At 38.1% G+C, this 11,129-nt stretch overlaps 1 long non-coding RNA gene across 1 annotated transcript in view; it reads left to right on the top strand.

The window, feature by feature from the left end:
* The first annotated feature begins 6,267 nt into the window (after positions 1-6,267).
* LOC138145134 (uncharacterized) overlaps positions 6,268-11,129 on the top strand; it is a 7,364-nt gene continuing 2,502 nt past the window's right edge. Inside the window, exons 1-2 of the long non-coding RNA XR_011164116.1 lie at positions 6,268-6,369; positions 8,529-8,601. This is a non-coding gene — a long non-coding RNA (uncharacterized lncRNA). The remainder of the gene's footprint in view (positions 6,370-8,528; positions 8,602-11,129) is intronic.

The raw sequence follows: 11,129 nt of genomic DNA on the forward strand, positions 1-11,129 counted from the left end.
ATCTCCTTCACTCTCTCAGTCTAAAGCCCTATTGATTAAATTTACAAGGCTCTAAGTTAATAGGGGTTTTATCAGCCTTTGTTAAATAGACTCTGTGCCTGCCAAGAGCTCATCATTCCTTTATTTTAAGTCATGGTCCAGAAATCTGAAGTCTGTTCTCATGTATCATTTTCTTAGCCAGCTCTTCACTTTCAAATGCTATCTTTCTCTTTTAAATTCTATATCTTTAATTGGCAGTAGTAAAAAAAAAAAGGGAAAGTCATGAAAACAAAACAAAATACTTGTGCTCCAAAGTCTCCATAAATCTGACTAATACCTTCTAGTTTCTTTATAGGCAACATTTGTTTTCCTGGAATTGATCTGTGTGCATCAAGACAGGCTATTGATGTTGTTCCTTCTATACAGTCATGGCAGAGGCTTAGTTCTCTTGTTCCCTTTTCCTGATGAACACCAGCACCCTGATAAGACAAGTGAAGAGCCATTAAAGCACTCTTAGGGTCTTTTGTGAGCACTTTAATTGTCCTACTGTCTTTGTCATGATCAGCAAGTTAGATCCAGCTAGACATAATTGGCATTTTGGGAACCAGGTTGACAGCAAAATTGAAAACATTTGTGGGGGGTAACTTCTGTGTCTTAGCCATGCTTAAGTGCATCATTGCAGTACTGGGGTATACCAAACTGGATCTAAGACATGATCTCTCCAGGTCTGTGGCTAAATGTAGTGTATAGGCATGTTAAGTGATGTGCCTGTATTTACAGGGAGCAAAAGGTGACCTTCTTTGATGACCTTTCTTCTATATGATGATTAGATTGTTCAGGATCAGCCAAATGATTCCCAGGATTCCTCAGAAAAAGAGGTGTTATGGGTAATGCTTAAACTGGTACCTATAAATATCTCCCTACTTGGACCTACAAGGTTTCTTGGGTCACTGATAGGGATGGACATGAGCACTCTTTCATTATTTCAGCTATGGCTAGGATGCCATGGACTCTCTGGAGGTATTCACACTGTGTTTACCAGCACTAAGTTCAAATGTTCACACAAATACCCAAAATCCATTATAACTGGAGTCCGCAATATTTAGGGATATGGAAGTTAGACTATGAAAGGACTTTGGCAACCCAGAAGCACACCCAGAGGAGGGTGACCAAAATTGCAAGGGGACTTAAAACCATAAAAATCAATGAAAGGTATTAGGGGGTGTTTTGCCCACTGTCGACTTGGAAGAGGGTGTCATGATATCTGTCTTCAAGGTCTTGAAGGGTATTATCATATCACAAGATTTAGAATTCAAAAACATCTTCAAAATCATAAATCCAAGCCTTTATTTTCTTTTATTTTTTTAAAGGACAACAAAACTATTTTTACTAAGTAGTTAAGTGCTTCTGGGAATTAAAATTATACCAAAATATTAAAATTTGATATTTAGCTTAAAAATAAATTTGGTGGATGATTATCTGTTCTTGTAAACATGCCCAAATAAAATTAACATCAAATTTTGTTTTCAAAAGACATGATTTTGGGGGTAATATATTCTGCAGAATTATTTCTTCATATATACTTGGTTTGAATGTTCCTTCAAATGCTCATGTATCTTAGTTCCTTTGCATAATTTAGTACTTTTGCATAATTGGCTCTGAATGAAACAAATACTTAAAAATGATTTAAAGTATCTCTTTCTAAATGTATTTACACATAGGAGCTTTTCCTCCATTCAAAATGTTGAACTCAAATTTGGTTAGTTTCTATAAATAACAGAAATGATTGAATCTATAACAAGCATTTATTAAGCACCTCCTATGTTCAGGGTACCGTGGTAAACATTAGGAATACAAACATTCCCTATTGAAGTAGTTTACAGTCTGACAGAGAAACAAGTATTTGTATAAGTATACATAGAAAAAAAATATATCCACAATAAATACAGAGAAGTTAGGGAGGGAAGAAATTAGCATTTGAAGGAATCAGGAAAGACTTCACAAAGTCAGTAATGCTTGTTTTATGTTTGTCCTTCATTTTCAAAGAGGGCCATGGCATCAAGGAAATGATGACATAACTTGTAGTTGACTTTTATTTGAGAGAGGGAGGGCTGAACTATGTCTTGAAGGAAAAGAGGGATTCTAGGAGTCAGAGAGGAGGAGGTGGTGCCTTCCAGGTAAGGGGGATAGCCAGTGCAACATCACAGAGATGGGAACTGAAGATGGTAGCATGTGAAGAACAGAGAGAACACCAGTATGGTTAGATTATAGAGTGCAAGAAAAGGAGAAATGTATGATAAGATTAGGAAAATACATTGAGGCCATATTGTGAGATGTAATATCTAAACTGAGGAGGTAAATTTAACTTAGAGACAATGAGGAAGAACTTAAGTTTGTTCAGTAGGGGAGTGACAAATTTATGCTTAAGGAAAATCATTTTGGTAGCTGTGTGGAGCATGGAATAGTGTAGGAAGGGACAGGAACACAAATGAAGCCATCTTTTGCCTCCATTCTTACCTAGCCTTTAATTATAAATAAGTATTGCCTCAGACAAACTGAGGCCTCAGAAAGACCTTAGCTTAAAAAGGCCCACTGCATCTGGGGCCATTGCCAATTGTCCTGACCTATACCTCTTTTTTTTTTTTTTAGATTTATGTACTCTTATGTTCAAGGTCTATTTATTTACTTAACATGTATTTGTTTATTTTTCCCCAATTATATATAAAGACAATTTTCAACACTCATTTAAAAAATTAAGTTCCTAATTCTCTCACTCTCTCCTCACCCCCTCATTGAGTAGGCCAACAATTTGATACAGGTTATACATGTGTAATCACGCAAAACATATTTCCATATTTGTCATGTTGTAAAAGAAAACATAGACCAAAGTAAAATGCCCAAGAAAAATAAAGAAAAGAAAAAAGTATGCTTTGATCTGTTATTCAGGCTCCATGAATTCTTTCTATGGGAATGGATAGCATTTTTCATCATAAGTCCTTCAGAGTTATCTTGGATTATTGTATTGCTGACTATATCTAAGTTATTCACAATTGATCAACTTATAATATTGTTGTTACTGTGCACCATTTTCCCCTTCTGACCTATGTCTTGCTACTGGATTCAGATGACTGGAGGAGGGAGTAAGGTTGAGGACTTTGCAAAGTTCTGCTTCCTTTAAATTTGATTCATTTGTAAATTAAGACACCAACCTCCTGAAGTCATTGGTCTTCTTTAAGAAGGAAGGACCAACAACAATAATAATAAAACAACAAAAATACTGGGCAGGCTTTTGTGTGAAGTCAGAGGTCTATGGATACTACATGGGATGCTAGGTGGCATAGTGGATAGAGTGCTAAACTTGGAGTAAGGAACACCTAACTCAAATTACAGAAATACTTATTAGCCATGTGACCACATGCAAATCACTTATATTCTTTCAGTCTCCATTTTCTTGCATCATTCCCATTTCTCTTCCTAATTTTTCCTCCACTTCTCTTATTTGGTTTTCAAAATCCTTCTTAAGGTCCTCTATGGCCTGTAACCAGTTCATATTTTTCTTGGAAGCTTTTGGTGCAGGAGTTCTGACTTCATTGTCTTCCTCCTCTTCCATGCTTTGATCCTTTTTGTCCCCAAAAAAGGAATCCAAAGTCAGATTGCTGTGCTTGCTTTGCTTGCTTATGTTGCCACTCAATTACTTGACTTTTGAGCTTTTTGCCACAGAAGAACTCTGCTTCCAGAGAGGAGAGCTTTGTCCTAAATTGGAGGGTTTTTGCAGCTGCCAGAGCTATTAGTTGGGTGCCCTCTCAGAAGCCTCCACAAGCTTTGGCACCTGGTCACTCACCCCAGGACCTCCACCCTAGACAGCAATCCAGATCCAAGCAGGTTAAAGCAAGAGCAATTACCCCTCAGACTGGTCACTTGGTCCCCCTACACTCTGCAGGCCAGGAGCTCTGAAGCAGCTACATGGTGGTGGTTACACGGCTGCTGCGCTTCAGCTGTTTCTCCCTCTGGGGGGTAGAGGCTGGATGGCACTCCTGGAGCCCCTGTTCCCACAAAGTCCACACTGACCTCTCACTTTGCCTTTGGCATTTATGGGTTGATAATTCAGGAAGCCACCACAGCTGTTGGTGATCTACTTTCCCAATGCCCCTGTAGCCATAGCTGGTCAGGGCACCCTGAGGCTAAAACTGCGGGCTCACATGGGGCTAGACTCTGCTCACAGCATGCTGCAATGGACCCTTCCTGTCTGCCTGCTGGGCTGCCTTCAGTGGGAGGTTTGTTTCTCTCTGTCACTTTGTGGGTTCTGTCAGTATCCATTTTATCTGTAAAATGGGAATAAAAATAACATTTCAATGGACTATTGTAAGGAGCAAATGAGATAACAAGCAAAGTGCTTTGAAAACTTTAAAGCACTAAAGTAGCATTAGCTATTATTAATATTAATGTTATTGTTATTATCATTATTGCATTGCTCAAGGGAGAGGTCTCCAAATGGAGGAACTCCTTCCTGGTTTGGTGTTTGAATCATAATGCTTCCACAACATAGAACTCTGAAAAACTCTCTCCCCCATACTGAGATGGGAGGAGGCTGAAAAAAAAAAAAAGACTTCCTTTGGGGGAAAAATGCCAGTAATGCTACCTTCTGTAATCATGAAAAAATGTAGAAAGTACCTCCCTTTGAAAAACTGTGATACCTGGGAACTTTATTCAAGTCTCTGGGGAAGAGTTTTTCATTTGTGGGTATCGCTATTTTCTATGAGTTCTGAGAATTCTATTTGTTTACTACAGCCTTTGAATGACCTCTTTTTTTTCCCCTTCTTTGAGCATTGTGAACTGTGTGTTTGCAAGGGAAATTGGTAACAAGACTGTAGGTGGTGTCGTATTGTGAAGTTGCCAGTTTTTTCAGATGTAGGCAAAGAGTTCAGAGATGTAAAAAAACCCCAGTGTTCCTGGGCACTTCAAGTCATGTGAAAGGCTTGGATGCAAGGGTCATGCACATCTTATGGTGATTTATGCACCTGTCTTACCTTCCCCATGAAACTGAAAGTAGGAATTTTCCAATTTATCTTTGTATTCCTCCCAGAGTGTCTTCCAAATAATGGGTGTCCAATACCTTTGTTTGAGGAGGGAATGACTGGCTAATTAATATAAGAGTAGAACCAAATTTATGAAGCAAAGGGAATCTGAGTAAATACTATTTTTTTATTCATAGATCTGAGATAATCACAATATTAGCTAACATTTATATAGCATCTAATATGTATCAGGCACTGTGCTAAATGCTCTACAAATATTATCTCATTTTATCCTCACAAAAAAACTCTGCCAGGTATGTGCTATTATTATCCCTATTTTATAAATCAGGAAACTGAGGCAAACAAAGGTTAAGTGACTCATCTAGGGTCACATAGCTAGTGAATGTCTAAGGCCAGATTTTAACTCAGTTCTTCCTGATTCCAAGCCCTATGTTCTACTCATTGCTACATTTTATACTTTTAAACTGACTTTTAGTCCCACAGTGGTGAAGTAGCCATTGTGGTTGATGCCTGAGAGCACATTCTCAATTGTCGACTCTACGATGTGGATATAGTCTGACCTTTCAAGGTCTAAGATAGGACCCAAATTATCATTAGGAAACTTTCAAAAGAAGTTGAACAAGACATGTTCCTGGGGGAGGTAATTTCTTTCAGCAGGTTCTCTCAATCTAGGCACAACTAATTTCTTGATCTTTATTAATAGCATTTCTTATAAGCTTGATTGGTATCATAATGACAGAGGAATAATCAATAAGCATTTAGTAAGTACCTCCTATGTGGTAGGCACTGTGCCAAGTACTGGGGTTAAAAAAAGAGGCAGAAGGAGGGAGACACTATGCAAATATATATTAAAAAATATAAATATATATTAAAATAAGATGTCTACAGGATAAATAGGAAATAAGAGAGGGGAGGTACTAGAAGAAGAGTTAGGAAAGGCATCCTGTAAAAGATGGGATTTCACTTGAGGCTTAAAGGAAGACACAGAAACCAATAGGTAAAGTTGAAAAAGGAAAGCATTTCAGGCAATAGAAACAGTCGGAGAGAATGTCTTGTTTGATGAATAGCAAGGAGGCCAACATCACTGGATAGAAGAGTACCTGTTTTCGAGTAAGGCAGAGGAAGATTGGAATGGTAGTAGTGGGCTAGGTTATGAGAGACTTTGAATGTCAAATGACATTTTGGATTTGATCCTGGCAGCAATAGGAAGTCACTGGAGTATATTGTGTAGAGAGAAAACATGATTAGACCTGTACTTGAGGAAAATCTCTTTAGTGGCTGAATGAAAGACAGACTCAAGTAGGGTAAGACTTAAGGCATGCAGATCCAGCAGCAGACTATTGCAATAATACAGGTATGAGTTGATGGTGCTAGTGTTAGAGGAGAGAAGGGGGTATATTTGAATGAAGTTACAAAGGTAAATTGATAGGCATTGGCAACGGAAATGATACAGGGGCAGAATGAGAGATAGTGAGAAGTAGTAGATGACCCCTAGGTTGTGAGCCTGAGGGACTGGGAGGATGGCATTGCCCTCTACAGTATGAGGAAGGTAGGAGGGGGAAAGGGTTTAGGGGGACAAATCATGAATTCTGTTTTGGGCATGTTTACAGACTATCCTGTTTGAGATGTCTAGTTTCAAATGTTTATTTGAAGATACAAAACTAGAGATCAGCAGAGAAGTTGGGTTACATGAATAGATTGGACAATCATCAGCTAGAGATGACAATTAAATCTATGATAGTTGATGAGATCACCATGTAAAGTAGTGGAGAGGATGAAAAAAAGTGGAGCCCAAGCCAGAACCTTATAAGACATCTCTAGTTAAGAGGCATGATCTAGATGATGGACCATAAGAGACTAAGAGTGGAGTGGTCAGATGGGCAGGAAAAGAATTAAGAGAGAAGCCTAGAGAGAAGAGAGTATCCAGGAAAAGAGTGTGATCCACAGTGTCAAAGGCTGCAGAGAGGTGGAAGAGAATGAAGACTGAGGAAAGGCCATTGAATATGGCAATTAAGAGATCACTGGGAACTTTGAAAACAGCAGTTTAAGTGGAATAAGATCAGAAGCTGGATAGTAAGGAATTAAGAAAAGAGTGAGAGGAAGGAAAGTGGAGGCACCTATTGTAGATGGTCTTTTCAAGGAGTTTAACTACAAAGGGCCAAAGGGATACAGGACTATAGTTAGTGGGGATGGAAGGATCAAGTAAGAGTTTTTTCTGGATGGGAAAGACATGTTTGTAGGAAGTAGGGGAACAGCCAGTGGACAAGGAGATCCTGAAAATAAGTGACAGAGAAGGGATGACAGAGGAGGAAATCTATTGGAAGAGATAGACTGGAATGAGGTCACTTGAGGAGGTAGAAGTTTCGCCTTGGTAAGGATTATTAAGAGCACTTCATCATGTGAGAAAGGAGGAGATAGTGGTAGGCAGGATCATTTTTATAAAATAAGCTCCATAACCTTATGCATCAAAACTCCAGATATTATTTTTCCTGAACTAATCTCACTTAATTTGCTTTCATCATTTTTTTTCTTTTGTAGAACTGAACTTCACAGAGAACAAATACAGTTTTCATGATGTACATTGAGGTTTTATCTGTGTCGCCCAAATCTGTATTTTTATCTTAATAATTGACTGAAATTGATTAGTTTTGTTTTGTCTAATGTAGATAGTCTGACAGGAGCACTAGGTAGCTTGAAATGTATAGACCACTGGGTTTTGAATCAGGAAGACTCATTTCCCTGAGTTTAAATCTGACTTCAGACACTAGCTGAGTGACCCTGGTCAAGTCACTTAACCCTGTTTGCCTTAGTTCCTAATCTGTAAAAATAAGCTAGGAAAGAAAATGGCAAACCTATCTAGTATCTTTGCCAAGAAAACCCAAAAATGGGGTCACGAAGAGTCAGACATAACTGAAATGACTTAACAGTAACAGACAGTCTGAGAGAGCTATTGGTATAATAGATCAGCTGACAAATCCCCAGGGAAGGCAGAAAAACAACAGCAGTAGTGTAGATGGATTCCACTGATGAGAGTTTCCAGAATGGCCATACCATTTGGGGCTCATATTTTATATCAGGAAGCTGGGCAGTCATATTTTCATAAACAAAGGCATTCTTTGTGGACTTTATTATGGATATGTATATTTATTATCACGGAACAGACATTGTAAAGCTGGAAGGAGCCTTAAAGTTTATCTATATTTTAGAGGTGCGGAACATAGTAATACTACCTTTTAGGAGGCTTGGTGTAGCTTTTTTGTATACTTGTTTAATCATTGTAAACCAAAAAGTAATTCTGATCATTCCTATAGGCCTATAACAGAGTATGACTGTTAAGATTTTTCCGGGGGAGTAAAATTTGGGGGAAGACCAATTACTGTTTTCTTTTTCTTAATCACAATGGCAGTGGCTGCATTAGAGGCACTCAGAGAAAGACTTACCTAACCTGTTTCTGTTTTAAATGCTCTGTAACTAACTTGGACATGTGTCTGCTTTTCTGCAATTCATTTACAGCTTCAGTAAATGGGAAGGAATGCAACAGTTTTCTTAAGAGTCATTCTAATTCTTCATCATTTAAAAAATGTTGGTAAGTGTGAAGGAATGCAACTTTTTTCTTCTGTTTGCTTTTATATATAAAACTGTTTTTCCCCCAGCATTCATGTATGTGTATACATATATATATATCTGCACATGTGCACACATATATAGATACATACATGTCACATATAGTTTCTATTGTCAGGAATAATCTGTAGCCTGATAGAGGTTCCCTAGGATGACTTTTCTTCTGGTCTTCTAAAGAAAGATGGCTCCTCATTTATGATCTAGTCTGCCCTTTGTTAGATGAGGGAACTGAAGCTTAGATTTTTTTTTTTTATAAGCAATTGGGGTTAAGTAACTTGCTCAAGGTTACACGGCCAGTTATTTCTGGGTGTGGTGCTGAGTGTATGAGCCCGGGACTCGATCTCCAGGTCGTCCCAACACTGGAACCAGTGCTCTTACTCCCTGAACCACCTGGCCGCCCCTAACTGAAGCTTAGATTAATGACTTGTCTACAATCATAGTTCGTTAGACAAACAGTATTAGAACCAAGATCTCTTGACTCTCAATCTAATGTTCTTTTTTCTCTACCATGCTACGTCTTAATGGAGCTTCTCTTCCTCTGAAGTCCAAGTCTACTTAAGGAAGAAGGCTGATTGAAAGAGTTGGAGGCATTGTTTAGATTTTTGTCATTCCAATTAAATAGTAAGAAAATGATAAATGTTTGGACTTTCATCCAGAACTTTAATACTGTTCATCATTACCATCATCCTAAACTATAATTATTTACTATGTAGCTATAGAAAACGTTCACAATCTAGGCAGCAGAATATGCCTGCTTTCTAAGGCCTAACCTAGCTGACTATAGAGAAGATTACTGTTGGCAATCTGGGCATGTGACATATTCTTTGACCCTGGCAACCGAAAAAACAAGTAAAAATACAAAGTGATCCTTAGTCCTTTGTAATACATTTCTGCTTTTGCTGTGATTATGGCACAACAACAGAAAAGAAGGCAGAAGTCCTCAACAATGTAACCCTTAGGACCCTAAGAGTATTTGAATATAACTATGGTGGTGGGTTGTTTTTTTTTTTTTTCTGGAAACTGAAACCTGCTAGTAGGTTGAAGTGAGCGAACCAGCCCAGAGATTAGGGGTACACGTCTTATGTGAGAGGAACCAACTCATATAAGGTCCCCCAGATGTTCCTCTTTGCCAATAACATTTTGTCAATTGCATTAAACCCTAGGGGGAAAAAAATCATACTCTCTTAAATGAGATCCATAATTGCTCAAAAGAATTCAGCCTAATTCCTATTCACACAGGAAATACCAAGTGGATGAAGAATGATTGTTGTTGAGACTAAAAAATGCAGTTTTATGGAAAATCCATAGAACTAGTCCATCGATATATATAACTTGAATAAATAGTAGACAGACTTAAGAAAAATGTATGACCAGGCACTCAATAAGAGAACAGTACAAGAGTGTTATTAGTAAACATGATATGCCAAGAGGTTAGAGGAAGGTCTTTGACCTGGGGAGTTGGCCTCTTGTGGTAGATTTATTGGAAGACATGGATAAGAGTTCCCCTGAATGATAAGGTATACACAAATTGAGGAGATCACAGATTCATTGAAATATTAGAATAACCTAAGAAAGCACAACTCCATTGTAGAAAAATGTGTATTAGCCTTCAAAGTCCCTTCCCTCCAGGAAGGAAGGAAACAAACATTTATCAAGCACCCACTGTGTTCTAGGCACTCTGGTAAGCACTTTGTAAATATAATCAAGTTTGAGTTTCACAACTGAGACAGACAGAAGTTACATGACTTGCTCAGTACTACAGTGTTAGGTAAGTATCTGAGATCAGATCTGACCCAGATCTTTCTGCCTCTAGAGGCCGATCACTCTATCTACTGGGTCACTTTGCCACCCCTATCAATCTTAAGTTCTAGGAGCTTATAATTTAATGCATAACCAACAACAGCAATGAAATTTAATAAAAACAGTGCATACCAACATAATATATAATTATACTTATAGAGCAGCCCTCAGCTGTATTTGAAAACATCTCTCAGTGAATTGTTTGAAACAAAGAACATTTTCTCCCATAAATATTACATTATAGACTGTGTTCCTAGTCCAGCCTATAAAAACATAGATATTCAACAGCCTAAACATACATCCACCAGGAAAGAGTCCAGCTATCAGGGCTCTCCTTATCATCTCTACTATATTACAACAATAAAAATAAAATAAAATAAAAATGTGACATTTCTATAGCACTTCTACAGTTTTCAAAGGAAGTTATATACATTTCCTCTTTTAAGTCTCACAATAATCCTGAGAGTTAGGTACTATATCCCGATTTTACCAATGAAGAAACTGAGGCAAATGGACCAGCTAGTCAAGGTGGAATTTAAGCTGAGGTCTTCCTAGCACCGTGTAGCCCTCTGTTCACAACCCAGGCACAATTATTTAGCCAACAAGAAAATTTTCATTTGGCTCCAGCGAATAGACATCTGGTTGTGTGTGTGTGTGTGTGTGTGTGTGTGTGTGTGTGTGTGTGTGTGT

This window comes from Petaurus breviceps, unplaced genomic scaffold (assembly GCF_028583685.1).
Source record: "Petaurus breviceps papuanus isolate PSGF00001 unplaced genomic scaffold, PetGlider_PUasm1.0 90730, whole genome shotgun sequence".
Lineage (NCBI taxonomy): Eukaryota > Metazoa > Chordata > Mammalia > Diprotodontia > Petauridae > Petaurus > Petaurus breviceps.